Source organism: Siphateles boraxobius, unplaced genomic scaffold (assembly GCF_051911475.1).
Source record: "Siphateles boraxobius isolate OS27281-9 unplaced genomic scaffold, OSU_SipBor_1 66, whole genome shotgun sequence".
In the NCBI taxonomy this organism is placed as follows: domain Eukaryota; kingdom Metazoa; phylum Chordata; class Actinopteri; order Cypriniformes; family Leuciscidae; genus Siphateles; species Siphateles boraxobius.
In genome coordinates, this window is record NW_027509193.1 from 21,403,723 (window position 1) to 21,419,068 (window position 15,346).

The following is a 15,346-nucleotide window of genomic DNA, read 5'->3' on the forward strand; positions in this document are numbered from 1 at the left end:
ACTTCTGTCTGAAAACCTGTTCAAAAGATCAGCATTTAAATATATTCAATAATGTCAATGTAACATTTAACTTTCCAGTTGTTAAAAAAAATCATACATTGGAATGCCATAGAACTCCGCTGCATTTTAATTTGTGAATGTTTTTTGTTTTGTTTTGTATTGTTTTTTGTTTTGTTTTGTTGTTTTGTTGCATGAATTCGGTTATGCTTATAATGCTTGTTGTTTATTTAGAAAGATCTCCACAAAAAAGTAGTTAAGGATTTAAATCAATATTTTAATCAAGTAAAAATCAATAAAGTGGCTTGTTACAAAAGTAACAAGTGCTCTTGGGCCCTCAGAGATCACATTAATAGTTTTTGTTCAGCTCTGCAGTGTTTTGTCTTACTGTGAATCTCTTGCACAGTAATAAACAGCTGTGTCTTCAGACTTCAGGCTTTTCACCTCTAAATACAGCATGTTTTTGTTGGTGTCTGTGGTAATGGAAAACTGGCCATGTAGAGACTGAGCATAATATATGGTTGAGCCAGATATACGGCCGATCCACTCCAGTCCTCTCCCTGGTTTCTGACGGATCCAGTTCATCCAGTAGCTGCTCATTGAGAATCCAGAGACACCGCAGGACAGAGTCACTGATTCTCCTGGTCTTTTCACCACAGAATCTGAGGAGCTCAAAGACTGACCACTAACACCTGAAAAGCCTGAAGAAAAATCATGTTAGATGATTTAGAACAATGAAATGTCAACATTAATCCGGAAAAGTTAAATCATTCTCACTTGAAATAATCATCAGTAGAACTCCGTAAAGTAACATTTCCATTATCACCCTAAATCTGTCAAATGAAGAGAATAATAAGATATTTAGCTGCACTGCAGCAGAACATAAACACTGACGGAGGATTCGGTTTATAACACAGTCTTTAAGAGTCTGAGTGGCACTGGTCCTGCCTACTAAATCATTTGGAAATATAGAGGTTTGCAGGTGTAAGGACCACCCACTGGCCTAACCACGGAATATGGGCAAAGGTACACTGGCAAAGATACTGATTTTAACTCTATGCTTCATCTGATTTTTAAACTTGGACATTATTTTTAATTTAGTTCAGTTTTATTTGGATATTTGATTATTGAAGTATTTCCTTACTCAGTTATTCATATTGGGACCCAATGTCACATAGATTCGCAAAACAGTCTGTTCAAGGATCTCACGGACATGAAATCATCAGTCTGATCTTAGTTGTCACGTCTGTTGTGAATTAAGAGTACATTTACATGACAACAATGTACTTAAAATGAAAACTTTTTCCATTGCGTTTTTCATGTACAGACGTGTCAAAACGATCCCCATTCACACGGATCTGCGAAACCGACTAAAAACGTTGTTTGATGTATGCCAGGCCAGTAGTTGGCGATGATACTATGTAAAGAAAAATGATGCACCTATAGACTGAGCTCGTAATACTTATGTGCATAACGTCACCGTTTTCATGAATACGCGTTTTTGTAGTTTACCTGGAGACGATAACTGTATTATTCTGTTTCTCAAGTTGTTTCCTTATAGCTTAGAATTGTGTTCCTGAGTTTGTTTTTGATTAAATAGATCCAGTTCGTTTGTCTTTGTTGCAACCCAGCATGACAATAGCCAGAGGATGTAGGGTTAACTAATATCTTCGGCTGCCAACTGCCTGCTCACAACAAAAAGTGTAGTTTCCTTAGTCATGTTCATACAACCTGCTAATTGATAGACAGAAATCGTCTCAGGTTACGTATGTAACCCTGGTTCCCTGAGAGGGAACGAGACGCTGCGTTGAGACGCGGTGGGAACGCTCTGCGTGATTGCGTCGTGAAGCACGTGTATAATCAGTCCAATGGAAGAGCGAGACGTCATAGGCGGTGACGTCATAGACCAGGAAGCTATAAAGCACACCAGAAAACAGACCGCGACAGCTTCTGAAAAAGCCTGAAGCAAGTCGATCAGGGCATGCAGGAAGTATGGCGGGAGAACGCAGCGTCTCGTTCCCTCTCAGGGAACCAGGGTTACATACGTAACCTGAGACGTTCCCTTTCAAGGGAACTCGAGCTGCGTTGAGACGCGGTGGGAACCCCATACCCACTACGCCATAAGACAAATGCCCGTTCTGTGTGAAGTCCTTGCGCACACTAGAAGCAAGCAACCTAGCCCCGGGAGTGGAGAGGTGTAGGTCATAAAATCTGACAAATGTATGAGGTGAGGACCAGCCTGCCGCATTACAAATATCCTGAAGGGAAACACCCGAAATTAAAGCCTAGAGGCAGCCATACTCCTAGTAGAATGGGCCTGAACAGCCACAGGTGAACGCTGTCCGGCCGCTTCATAAGCAAGTGAGATAGCCTCAACTACCCACTTGCTCATTATCTGTTTAGATGCAGGGCAACCTATGTTAGGTTACCCGAAGCAGACAAATAATTGTTCTGATAAACGCCACTGAGAAGCTCTGTGGACCTAAGCATCCAAAGCCCGGACAGGGCATAACAGATTTAGGATTTTCCTGATCTGGGGTATTAAAGGTGGAGGACAGAAGGCCTGGAGCACAAATGACCGCACATTTAGTAGGGACCTAGAAATACAACCCGATCTGGGGTGAAGAAATACTACCACCAACCAGGTGCAAATCCAAGTACGTGCAGGCCTCAGCCTCATGTACCACGGAGAAGACGAAATTAGGGATCTCTCCTCAGAGATAGCCCAGCAAAGAAACATTCATTACAGAAATCAAGTACTGTACCAAAAAGGGCAGAAACGAGATTCAGAAGGCGTTCTCTGCACCAGGCAGAGAACAGCATATTAGTCTTCTCGTGGAGGGAGCTCTAGACTGGAGTATGGTCTCCACGACCTCGGTCGAGAAACCTGAATCTATGAGCTGGGCCCCCTCAGAGGCCGAGCCCACAGTATCCACAACTCCAGAGCTCCCAGGAGCAAAGATATCGGGAAAAGCGTATAGGTGTAGTGGCAACCACACCTATTACCTTACATCCAGTCCAAGCGGAGCTGGATGCGTGAGGGAGAAACACAAGGGCAAAGCATTGTACAAGCGATGCGAAAGGTCGACTTGTAGTTTGACCGAAGTTCTCCCTAAGAAGCTCCACCACCTCGGGGTGAACTCTCCATTCCCCGGGCCACAGCCCCTGCCTCAACAGGATATCTGCTCTGATATACGAGACCATCAGTGTGTTGTCCGGACCCTTTGCCGACCAACCACTCATGATTGCCCCCGACTTGTGAGGGAAACATCCGTCGATAGCATTATGCGTCGACAAGAAGCCCCCAACACTGGGCCTGGGCGAGGAACCAAGGTTCTTCCACATGACCGAGGCACGAAGGCATAGCCGCGTGACCTTGATCATGCGAAAACGGATTTCCCCTCAGAGAAAACCCCTTGGTCCCGAGCCACCACTGCAGGGGTCTCATGTACAGAAGGCCAAAAGTAACTACATTGGACGCAACTGCCATGAGCCCCAGCCAAAGACCGTTCACCGAGCGGCCACTCATGACCGCCCCCCATCCTGTGAGGGAAGCATCCGTCGATAGCGTGACGCGTCGACAAGAAGCACCCAGCACTGGGCCCTGGGCGAGGAACCAAGGTTTCTTCCACATGACCGAGGCACGAAGGCATAGCCGCGTGACCTTGATCATGCGAAAAACGGATTTCCCCTCGGAGAAAACCCCTCGGTCCCGAGCCACCACTGCAGGGGTCTCATGTACAGAAGGCCAAAAGTAACTACGTTGGACGCAACTACCATGAGCCCCAACAGTCTCAGAGACTGTTTGCAGTGAGTGACTGACCTAGTTTTACATTCTTTACGGCTGTGAGAATCGCAGAAATACGTGCAGGAGACAGACGTGCTTGCATTGTTGTCGAATCCCATAATACACCTAGAAAGTGGTCCTCAAGCTGGGAGGAGTACACTCTTTTTGGTGTTGAGCCGCAACCCCAACCTCCTTATGTGGGACAGAACGACATCTCGATGTTGAACTGCCAAAAGCTCGGACTGAGCTAAAAATCAACCAATCGTCGATATAATTTAATACGCGAATGCCCTGGAATCTCAGAGGAGCCAGAGCTGCATCCACCCATATTGTAAAGGTGTGGGGTGATAACCTAGGCCGAATGGAAGAACCCGATACTGGTATGCTTCGCCCCTGAAAGCAAACCTCAGGAACCTCCTGTGATGAGGATGGATAGATAAGTAAGCGTCCTTTAACTCTATTGTGACAAACCAGTCCTCGGACTGAATCTGTGACACAATCATATTTAGCGTAAGCATAATATGCTGTTTAATTGATGCAGGTCTAGAGTAGGACGCAACCCCTCATCCTCTTTCGGAACAATGAAGTAATGGCAGTAAAACCCTGACTGTCTGCCGGGAGGAGGAACCCCTTCTACAGCTCATTTTGCAGAAGTGTCAGTACTTCCTGCTCCATAACCAAAGCCTGCTCGGGGTCCACCACAGTGGGGAGGACCCCTAGAAATCTGGGCGGACAAGAACCGAATTCTGAACCCTTTTCTATAGTGTGCAGGACCCACCGAGAAATATGTGGCAGTAGTTTCCACGCTGCCAGAAATTCTACTAGGGGAACCAGTCTCTCAAGACTGGCCTCTGGATTTGGTTGAACAGTCAGTACGGTGCCCTGAAGCGGCGAACCGGCAGGGAACAACCGAACTGACCGTTCTACGACCCTCCTCGGAGGATCGTATGGGGACGCTGACACCTCGGTGCCCTGAACGGCGAACCGGCAGGGAACAACCGAACTGGCAGCGCTGCGACCCTCCTCAGAGAGTCGCACCCCAGAGGGCGCCGAGGAGAAACGATTTCTCAAAACCGTCCCTGCCCCGGAGGAGCCCTCAGAAGCTTTATTAGAGATGACAGTCCTCAGATCTTGCCTCCCTTTAAATAACTTAGTTCCAATGACCCTCCTCGGAGGATCATTGGAAAAAGCAGGCACCTCGGCACCCTGAAACGGCGAACCGGCAGGGAAACCGAACTGACTGCTCTACGACCCCCCTCGGAGGATCGTTTGGGGACACTGACACCTTGGTGTCCTGAACGGCGAACCGGCAGGAAAACCGAACTGGCAGCGCTGCGACCCTCCTCAGAGAGTCGCACCCCAGAGGGCGCCGAGGAGAAACGATTTTCTCAAAAACCATCCCTACCCCGGAGGGGACCACCCTTTAGAAGCCTGATAGCCTCGGCATCAGGGCTTCCTATTGTCCAAGCTTTTTTAGAGATAAAATAGTCCTCAGATCTTGCATATCTCTAACTGGCTGCGAGGAGCTTAGTAGACTGAGACTGCTCCGCCCAGCAGTCTCAGGAACATAGATTGGTGAGGAAGAAACCTCTGGAACGCCGCTGAACGGTTTATTCTTAGTTTCTTGAAAGCGGAGCATCCAGAAGAACAGACATAATTTTATCTTATTTTTCTTTACTTTTAAATCAGAAAAATGTATATATATATATATATATATATATATCGACGAGGAGGCTGAGATACAGAGTTTTTCTGTTTTTAGATTTATTTCATCTAATAAACTCCTTATTTTCACTCTCATAAAGTTCAGCTGGCCAGAAAATATTTAACTAGCAACAACACTAGATAAACCTCCTTTTAAAGCTCCTCTGTATTCAACAGAGTTATGAGCTGACTTATTTATTCATTTATTGAAAACTCAAACATCTGCCTTTTCTTAATATCTTTATTTGTTTTGTTCTCTTTTTCTAAACAAAACACTAACGATACCAATTCCTCGGAACTGGAAATCGCCAGCACTGGATCTGGCAGGTGAAAGCTGAGATAGGGCAGAGCCCGTCCCAACCCCCGCTGTCAGATCCGTTTGCGAACCCCAAAATGCGAGTCGCCGCCGTGCATCGGCAACAGCGGGACCCGCGCGGGGAGCGCGAACCGAACCGTCCTCCTCGAAGAACGCCCGGCGGGAGCGGAGCGTCCTCACGGACAGTTTCTCGCAATGCTCACAGTCAGCCCCCTCGAGAACTGACTGTGGCATGCTCCACTCCCAAATAGTAACAAAAAGCTGATGTGTGTGTCCCCACCCGTGATATAACGTGGGCAGGGAACAACACAAAAGCTGCTTGCTCTCTTTTGCCATAATATATATATATATTGCAACTTGACAGACAACAATAAATATGACAAGGACAGAATACACAGATCGCTTGCTGAAGGCAACAGAAGCTGTCGCGGTCTGTTTTCTGGTGTGCTTTATAGCTTCCTGGTCTATGACGTCACCGCCTATGACGTCTCGCTCTTCCATTGGACTGATTATACACGTGCTTCACGATGCAATCACGCAGAGCGTTCCCACCGCGTCTCAACGCAGCTCGAGTTCCCTTGAAAGGGAACAAAAGGTTTCAGATGAAGTGTCTACCGCTCCATTCATTTATGAGCCTTCAGTTTGACTGATTTCCATTACACGAGAGTAGATGTTAAACTTCATGCTGATTTGTACTCGGCTTTCGCCAAGATAAGCACCAACTAAGACGTAGCTTTACAGTAATCTATGCTTCATCCATTTACGCTTCTTTCCATATGGTGATGTGAATCTCCTTCTGTATGATGTTAATACACGTCAGCACACACAATGGCTGCAACCACATTCTCCTCTGGGACCCAGGAATAGACTTTTGTCCACTGTAGTGGACATTTTATTTCAGTGAATTTCTCTGACACCATATGTGTCACATGTCACAACATGGGTGTCCTGTAAAGAGCCATTCAGGGCTTTTAAGAGATACCAAATATTTGGAGGTTTCACCATGAAAACAGCTTATCCTTGGTCTTTAAAAATATCTGGCATTAGTTTAGTGATCAAATGTAGCACTCTAATAGAAATATGATAATATATTAATTCTAATTTAAATTGGACTACTTTTCAAATTGTATTTCATAAACCAACATCTCAGGAAAACGTCATGGGGTTTCAAATCAAAAAATTACTTTCTGTTACAGAACAGGGCATTGATTTCATGTCCACTGTAGAGGACATCAGGACTTAAATCATGTTTAGGCATTTAGGGAGACGCAACAAGTGAATATGGAAATAAATTATACATCACTATTCCTATGAAATATTAGATATTATTATTAAAATGTTGCTAATTATTACTCCAATTATTACACTTCTTTTTTCATTAAATGTTGCTCCAAGAACACATTAATGTGCACATTATATACAGTGTATAGATACATCGCATTGAATGGGAATATTCATTTATGGCAATTTTACCCACATATTGAATAAAGTAAAATGGTGTAACGTAAAATTCATTACGTTATATCTTTCATAACGTAGTTGAGAATCATCTTTATACAAATTTTGGTAAAAAATGTTTTTATTGGTGATAAAAAAAAATCCTGCTCCCGTCCTGGTGTCCACTACAGAGGACTTAGCATAAAATATGAATAAAATATATTTTTTTTTACCATTTGTTTCTTATGCTCTAAACAATGTGATGACATGTTAAAAAAAAAAATTAAAAAAAAATGTTGGGGGGGGGGTCTCAGGCTGCACATTCATTTGCGGTAACACCAGATTGAACTTAATCAACTGAAATAATTTCAGAAGAACACAATAAATCTAATATAACATTTTATTTTCCAGCTGGTAATAATGTATCATGCTAATTGGATAATTAAACAATAAGAAGCCAATAATGATATTAGATGACATCACTTGCACAAAGATGGATCTAAGATTGAGAGATGCATAGATAAGTGAGCAGAGGTTAGGCAAATGGTTTTCCTTGGCCTTGCTTCATGGTCTCTACTCTAGGTTTTGTATATTTATTGTTTTAATTGGATTGTGTCTGTTTATGTGAGAGATCCTGAGGTCTAATGAGGAAACTGGACTGTTGTAAAAACAAAAAAATTAAAATTGGTAAACGTAAATCATAAATTGGGCTCTATAAGAGTTCAGTAATTCAGGTCATTCCACCGGTGGAGACATGAATATGTATTGAAAGTGGGTCATATATGTAGTAGAATAGTATCATAAATTTCTAATTTGGGACCTTCTTGGCCGATAAAAGGCAGAAAATGACTTTTTAGTGCTTGTGGATTGTAGACAACAATCCCCATAGTGCATTGCAACGCTCAGCTCCGCAGACCACTCCCACTACAGTAGCTAGCTTAACTGCAAGATATTTGTGCAATGAAACTGCCACGTTAGCGTGTTAACAAAATGAAAATAAACTTACTTTACAGAAAGACGACCATTTGACCCTGTAGGCTGGCGTTGCCAGTTGACCTTAGGTATTCTAAAGTAGGTCTCCAGGACGCCGCTATCCATATGGGGTGCGAAACTCGGGTGAGCAACAACACACACGTCCGTGTCATCCTCCCATTCCGTAGCACCGCTGTAATTCTCGGCATCAGACAGACTCTTGTTCTGTGTCCATTGGCGCACAGTGAGAGCACAGGCACCACCAATCTGCCCCAGCTCGAGCCATTGCGGGCTCCTCGTCCGCGGCAGGCAGATCGTCTGCATCGGCTGTGGTGGCAGCAGCTTCAGCCGCCTCCGGTTCCTCCATAGCCCTCAGCTGCTCGTCGCTATACTGTGGCTCATAAAGATAGCCACGAAAATCCGTTTCTACCATAACTTCGTCAAAATCCAGATCCTCCATAATGCATCCGCCTGTGTATTCAGTACCTTCGTCTATATTTTCAAAAAGATTCTCCCGGTGAAATCAAACGCACTGGCACTGATCTGATAGGTCTGTTAGCGTATTAGGTCCAACCCCCTATGGGCGGGTTTGAAAGGGTGGGAACTAGTGCTTGTAGTCTTCACAGAAATCCCCCCCTTTTACACTTCCTCCTACAATGACGTAAAATGACGATTTTTGCGTCATTGTAGGAGGAAGTGAAAAAGGTTAATAGGTCTCAGGGGAAAATGAAAGAGTGTTGCACGACCATTCAATAGTATGACTGGATTTCTAACAATGGAAATCTTAATGCAAATGGGTGGAGTGACCCTTTAAAACACAACCAACACTATCAGATGACCTTTTCAATTTGTTCATCTGGCTGTTATAACTCAAATACAACAGCCAAACAAAATCTAAAGTCATTAAAGAGATGGCCAAGAGCCCAACTAAAACAAACACTGATCACCATAATGGTGACTTTAAATTCCGGTTTTCAGCTTCAGTGATTCTGCTTGTTAACATCAGGTGTCTTCAATAATGATCAATCATCTCATTTAATTATTCACTTAATTATCTCATTAACTTTAACATTGCTTCAACGTAACCCAGTTATGTGCAGCCTGTTGACATAAAAAAGTTAATTAAAGTCAACATATCAGAACCTGTTGACATAAAAAAGTTAATTAAAGCCAACATATCAGAACCTGATTACATAAAAAAGTTAATTAAAGCCAACATATCATTTATTTGAGTGTGTTGAAGTTACATGAACAAATTATGTTTGTTTAAGGTAACCCAGTTATGTGCATCCTGTTGACATAAAAAAAGTTAATTTATGGAACCTGATGACATAAAAAAGTTAATTAAAGCCAACATATCATTTTCGATATGACATATTAGTGTCATTGAGTTGTTTCTGAGCACTGACAGAGCAAGTGCCTTTTCATATGAGTATTTCCAGCAGGCCGGTGAGGCCCTGATTTTATTATAAGTTTAGAAATGTGTTTGTTTTTTCATTGGTTAATGCAAGAGGACATTTATATAGATAGCATTTAATGCATTTAAATTTTTATATAGAATAAAAATTACATTTACATACAAACTGAACAGAGCAAAACTGCAAGACTGTGCAAAGAAAGGCTACACCAAATAATTTGCTCCAATTTGCAACAGGGTCTTACCTTTGGCCTTAAAAAAACCAAGACTGACCTGATAAGCTCTATAGTGGTGATGTTACATATGACACTGAAGCTTCAAAACGCGTATCGAGTTTCATTTCTCATGAAGCTCCATGTCGGAGCGCGTATTTCAGAGAAACACTTGATCAACGACAAACAACAACAAACAATAGGTGTGTTCGATATCAGCTGTGGCAGGCGTGCAGGAACTGCAAACGGAGACGTGAAGTCGGACACTTTCTGGTTCCCGTAGTGACCTCTCACGTGGTGTTTGCAAACTTTACCACAGCTGAAGTGAAATAAATGCCATATTTGCCAAATACGTAGATGTTTCAGAGACATCTTCATTATTTATGTACTGCTTCACAGCGTCTGTTTGAACAATAATAAAGTTAAACATTTATGACTACAGCTACTATCAATGAAGTGGAGTCAACGTTTTTTAATCAGTTTTATTTTGATAAACATGACACAATATAACATCACGACTACATGAAAAGAGTCTTTACTGTTATGAAAAACTGATTTGTGAGCTTTAGTGGAACTAAAGGTGTGAGAATAACCATGAAACACACGTGATTGTTGTCATGCAGTGAATCCGGCCAATCGTGGAACAGTTGTGTCGTCATCAGAGCTTGTGCAGCCGCTGAGAAGCTACGCTAGCTGAGTTCTCCAGCTACTCTCGAATTGCTCTTGCGGTACTTTGATGGCATACGCCACAGTCACGTGGCATCTGCATTGTATCAAGTCGGACGAAAAACAAAAGAAGAAGAATAAGAATTCTTACAAGAAATAAAAGGTAATGATTATTTTTCAAAATGAACTTGTTGAGATACAATCACCATACAGATGAAATGCTAAATATTAATTTTCATGTTATGAAAAGAGGAACCTGATGCAACAGTCAAAACCGATGTATGGAGATAAACAGAGGGCTTTAGTAAAGGGAACTATAAGTAGGTTAGCATAGGCTGCCCTCATTTACATTTCCTGTGGCCTTATTAACTTCTGTAACCATGTCTGCATTTCAGGCTATTGTTCCCTTATCGAGTCGGTCTCTCGACATTACGTATGGGGAAATCCATTTTCCTCGAATCATGAAGTCTGATAGAATAACTCTTTTGCTTGCAAATAGCCAATGGCGGTCCCGCCATCACCTGATTGGCTGACACTGCTCAATATAGGTGACGGCGGGCGCCAGAAACCTCAGAATCTTTTTTCTTCACTCGAGTCTGTTTTCACCGTTGATGTACGCATTCAGAGCGGAGTATATTAAGGAGTTTTAATTCCCCTCTCGCGTTCCGGTGGATTATATTATGTCTCTTTGTCGCCCGTGTGGTGGACCCATTGAATCCCCGGACGCACACAACTTGTGTGCTGTGCCTGGGTCGGGACCACGCAGAGGCGGCACTCGAGGGATCGGGATGTCCCGCCTGTGAGGAGCTTCCCATCAGATCCTTCGTGCAAGGCTGGCCGTTACACGTAGCGACGACCTATTGTCTCCTGCCTCTCCCCAGTCTGCCGCCGTCGAGCCGCGGACCGGGAGACGGCAGAGATCTCCATTCGCGGGTTCTGTTGAGGCGCTGACGTCGGCCCAAGGTCCACACCATCCTCACGTGGCAGAGCCCGTGAGTTACTCTTGAGGCCATTTACCGCCCTCTTGAGGAAGCACGGGAATTATCTCGTTCGGTTACGACGATGACGACGCCAATAGTCCGAGTCTCCGTCTGAAGGCGCCCTCGCCTCTTTTGATGCGGAGCTTATGGCCATTCTCACTGAGGCGGTGGCAGATATGGTGCTGGAGTGGACAGCGCCCAAGGAGCTGCCGTCGGAAAGGTGGCCTCGGCGCGGGCCGTAAAGCTGAAGCGAGAGGCAGTTCAGGAAGTCGCTAAAAAAAAAAAAAAAAAAAAAAAACAGCGCTCCTGATGTGCGTGTCAGGGAGGAAAGAGCGCGGGACGTGTTCGTCGGACCGGTGCGAAGAGGGCGTGTTCCCGCCCAGAGTTCGACGAGAATGTGTTTTTTCTGAAACCGCTGTGTTCTGTTTCAATAACAAGGTACATTACATGTCTCAGCAAAAGAGCTTCTCTCCCCAACATTATTACCCGCCTCATAGACGGGAGACGCATCGCAGAGCGGAAGCTCGGGGAAACCCGAGGAGATGGCTATCTATGTCCCCATGCATGATGCCGCGGACGAGCTATACCATTTCATATAGCAGTCAATGTTTTCCCGGTGGCTGGCGCCCAGCCCCCGCCGCAGTATTCATTGCCCTGTATGGCGATTCTGATTACTACGCAGTGTGTATTCACAGTTGTTGCGCGATGCAACTGACGCTGTGTTACGTACACACCACACTGTTATGTGTAAGGATTTATGCCATTATATATTGCCCTGTGTCCTTCAGTGCAATGGCTATTCTGTTTACTGCAAGTACGTGTTCACAGTTGTTGCGCAATGCAACTGACACTGTGTTACGTACACACCACACTGTTATGTGTAAGGATTTATGCCATTATATATTGCCCTGTGTCCTTCAGTGCAATGGCTATTCTGACTACTGCAAGTACGTGTTCACAGTTGGTGCGCGATGCAACTGACGCTGTATTACGTACACACCACACTGTTATGTGTAAGGATTTATGCCATTATATATTGCCCTGTGTCCTTCAGTGCAATGGCTATTCTGATTACTGCAAGTACGTGTTCACAGTTGTTGTGCGATGCAACCGACGCTGTGTTACGTACTCACTACACACTGTTATGTGTAAGGATTTATGCCATTATATATTGCCCTGTGTCCTTCAGTGCAATGGCTATTCTGATTACTACACCGTAAGTATTCACAGTTGTTGCGCGATGTAACTGACGCTGCGTTACGTACTCACTACACACTGTTGTGTAATGATTTATGCCATATATTGCCCTGTATCATTCAGTGCAATGGCTATTCTGGTTACTACGCAGTACGTATTCACAGTTGTTGCGCGATGCAACTGACACTGTGTTTATGTACACACTGCACACTATATGAATTTGCCGTTGTATATTGCCCTGTATCCTTCAGTGCAATGGCTATTCTGGTTACTACGCAGTACATATTCACAGTTGTTGCGCGATGCAACTGACACTGTGTTTATGTACACACTGCACACTATATGAATTTGCCGTTGTATATTGCCCTGTATCCTTCAGTGCAATGGCTATTCTGGTTACTACGCAGTACGTATTCACAGTTGTTGCGCGATGCAACTGACACTGTGTTTATGTACACACAGCACACTATATGAATTTGCCGTTGTATATTGCCCTGTATCCTTCAGTGGAATGGCTATTCTGATTACTACGCAGTACATATTCACAGTTGTTGCGCGATGCAACTGACACTGTGTTTATGTACACACTGCACACTATATGAATTTGCCATTGTATATTGCCCTGTATCCTTCAGTGGAATGGCTATTCTGATTACTACGCAGTACGTATTCACAGTTGTCGTGCGATGCAACTGACGCTGTACACACTGCACACTGATATGTTTAATGATTTATGCCTTATATATTGCCCTGTGTCATTCAGTGCAAATGGCTATTCTGATTACTACGTATTCACAGTTCGTGCGCGATGCATCTGACGCTGTGTTACGTACACACCGCACTCTGTTATGTGTAATGTTTTATGCCATTATATATTGCCCTGTGTCATTCAGTGCAAATTGCTATCCTGATTACTACGCAGTGCGTATTCATAGTTGTCGTGCGATGCAACTAACGCTGTGTTTGTGCACACTACACACTGATATGTGTTATGATTTATGCCTTATATATTGCCCTGTGTCATTCAGTGCAAATGGCTATTCTGATTACTACGTATTCATAGTTGTCGTGCGATGCAACGGACGCTGTGTTTGTGCACACCGCACTCTGTTATGTGTAATGATTTATGCCATTATATATTGCCCTGTGTCATTCAGTGCAAATGGCTATCCTGATTACTACGCAGTGCGTATTCATAGTTGTCGTGCGATGCAACTAACGCTGTGTTTGTGCACACTACACACTGATATGTGTTATGATCTATGCCGTCATATTTTGCCCTATCCTTCAGTGCAAATGGCTATTCTGATCACTACGTATTCACAATTGTTGTACGATGCAACTGACGCTGTGTACACACAACGCACTGATATGTGTAACTATTACGCCGCTATATATTGCCCTGTATCCTTCAGTGCAACTGGCTACTCTTTTACTGTGTAGTCACAGTTGTTGCGCGATGCCACAGACGCTGTGTTATGTACATTGATATGTGTCTATGATTTATGCCGTTACATGTTGCCCTGTATCCTCAGTGCAGCCGGCTATTCCGATTAACTACGTATTCACAGTCGATGTCGCTATGCCTCTGACGCTGTGTTTTTTGTACACAAAAATGTAACTATGCTTGTGCATAGTCTCAGTCGTCGCTACGGCGACTTGCATTGCATCTGTGTAGATATTGAAGCGTTATGCTGCCCTTCAATGTAATGGACCATTGTGTACGCATATTCATGCAGTTTCGGTCGCTTCAGCAACTTGAGCTGCATTATACACACAGATGTTTAAAACGTGCACACTGATGTGTTATGCTGTTATGTTGCCCTCTATCATTCAGTGCAACAACCAGCTATCCTATCTAACTGCATATTCAGTTTGTCGCTACAGCGACTACACTGCACTTATGTACGTATAAGGACGTGTGTTGCTATTTTGTTGCTCTGTTTCTTTCAGTGCAAAACTAGCTATCTTAATCTACTGTGCATACTCACAGTTTCTGAATGTATTTACGTACACGGATGTGCAATTTACCATGTGTTATGCTGTAATGCTGCCCCGTTTCCGTGCAGCTAGCCATCCTGATCGAACTGTACATCTCAGTTTCTGTCTCTACGCAGTTCTGTCGCTACGGCGACTTATGCTGCGTTATGTACATGCATGGATGCGCTACAGCGACCGATGCTGTTACGTACATGTGCTATGCTGTTATGTTGCCCCGTTTCCTTCAGTACAACTGGCTATTCTGTGCTAACTCGTCTACTCACAGTTGTAGCTACGGCTATGTGTTTGTTGTTTACTGAGGTGCTATGCTATTATGGGGCTATTATCTACTGCGTATATTCATCAGAGCCCAGGTGGTTGCAATTCCAGCATTTTGCCCGGATGAGGTCAGTGTTCCAGAGTCTCAGAAGTACGCTTGTGCCCCATGCGTGCCCTGCGTGCTTATGTGAACAGAACTAGCCAGTTTCGAACTTCAGAGCAGCTCTTCGTCTGCTACGCGGGTGCTAAGAGGCGGCGCGCTGTCGAAACGGAGGCTATCTCACTGGATAGTGGAGGCTGTGCACTGGCTGGCTTATGCTTCACGGGAAGCCGTTTCCCTATAGGGGTGCACGCCCACTCCACTAGGAGTTTGGCGTCATCATGGGCGTGGGCGAAAGGCAT

The 15,346-nt window shown here is 44.1% G+C and overlaps 1 pseudogene; it reads right to left on the reverse strand.

Moving 5' to 3' along the window:
• Positions 1 to 381: 381 nt before the first annotated feature.
• On the reverse strand, positions 382 to 15,346 carry LOC143722434 (immunoglobulin heavy variable 3-48 pseudogene; annotated as a pseudogene).